The following is a 1,451-nucleotide window of genomic DNA, read 5'->3' as shown; positions in this document are numbered from 1 at the left end:
CATACAATGCACAGTATTCTGCACTTGGCAAATCTGTTCATTAATTTAATAGACCTGGGGATCAACAATGTTCATCTTAAACAATGTCCTCATTTTAATAGCTGTGCAGTATTCCAAATGCAGTATAATTAGTATAATTTAACTAATCCCCCATTGATGTACTTTTAGATAATTTACAACTTTTTCCATTAAAAATAACAAGGCAACAAGAAACATTGTAAATACATCATTTTGCACAGAAGTGAATACAATACTAAGATAAATTCTTAGAAGCAAATGCACTGGATGTAAGAGTAGATGCTTTTGTGAATTTGATAAAGTCAAACTGCTCTCTCTTTTTTTTCAATAGAACCATGGAGGAACCATAGTAGAAATCTTCAGGAAAAAAACAAAAGAATTTCACAGAGCTTGGGGTAAAGTGCCTGAGACAGAAGTTTGCCCAAAAGATGCTTTGAAAGGCAAAGAGGAAGCTTGTCTATGAAAAAGCCAAAGCACTACTACAAATACTAAGGTTGAATGTACAGATGATTGGGATGACAAGAAAAGCTGGCAACTTCTATGAACCTGCAGAACCCAAATTGGTGTTTGTCATCAGGATCAGAGGTATCCATGGTGTGAACCCTAAGTCCGTAAGGTGTTTCTGCTTCTTCATCTTCACCAGATGGCACTTTGGTTAAACTCAACAAGGTTTCCTTGGACAGGCTGAGGACTGGGGAACCATATGATGCATGGGAGTACCCAAATCTGAAGTCAGTGAATGCACTGATCTGTAAGCGTGGATACAGCAAAATCAATAAGAAACAAATTGCCTGACAGATAACACTTGGATTGCTTGGTCTCTTGGTAAACAAGGCACCATCTGCAGGGAGAGTCAGATTTATGAGATTTGTACTGTCAGAAAATGCTTCAAAGACGCAAGTAACTTCCAGTGCCTTCAAGTTATCTTCTCCATGAGGTGGAATGAAGAAAAAGACCATCCATTTTGTAGAAGGTGGAGATGTTGGCAGCAAAGAAGACCAGCTCAACAGGCTTATTAGAAGGATCAACTAAGGTATCTACTATGGTATCTTTGTAATCTGGGTAGTTAATAACAGTACCTGCTCTCAAAAAAAAAAAAGACTGGTTTAAAGTTTGTAACACCTGTTTTCCCACAATTTCTGGCAAAAGAATAATTTTTTTTAGTACTAGAAATTTGCTAGAGCAATTTAGAAGATACTGCATGCTTTTCCCAGATCCATTCTGAGTTTGATTTGATTTGCTTTGCTTCTCTGTGCTAGTAGATATACTTCTGGCTGGAACTTTACTCTTCTAATCAAATCCATTTCTCAAACATTGTATTGCTTTGAAATCTAGATAGTTTGGCCCTTGGTGAATAGTAAATTCATAACTAATTTTTCTATGATTTTATTTTCTGGAAACAAAATCTTTTCAGTCAGTGCAAGCAGTTACAG

General features: G+C 36.5%; 1 pseudogene; it reads left to right on the top strand.

Moving 5' to 3' along the window:
• The first annotated feature begins 389 nt into the window (after nt 1-389).
• Nucleotides 390-1,050, top strand: LOC107152287 (annotated as a pseudogene).
• Nucleotides 1,051-1,451: the final 401 nt, after the last annotated feature.

The sequence above is a fragment of the Marmota marmota genome, unplaced genomic scaffold (genome assembly GCF_001458135.2).
Source record: "Marmota marmota marmota unplaced genomic scaffold, marMar, whole genome shotgun sequence".
In the NCBI taxonomy this organism is placed as follows: Eukaryota; Metazoa; Chordata; class Mammalia; order Rodentia; family Sciuridae; genus Marmota; species Marmota marmota.
The sequence above is the reverse complement of the archived record's forward strand: the minus strand, read 5'-3'. Positions and strand labels throughout refer to the sequence as shown.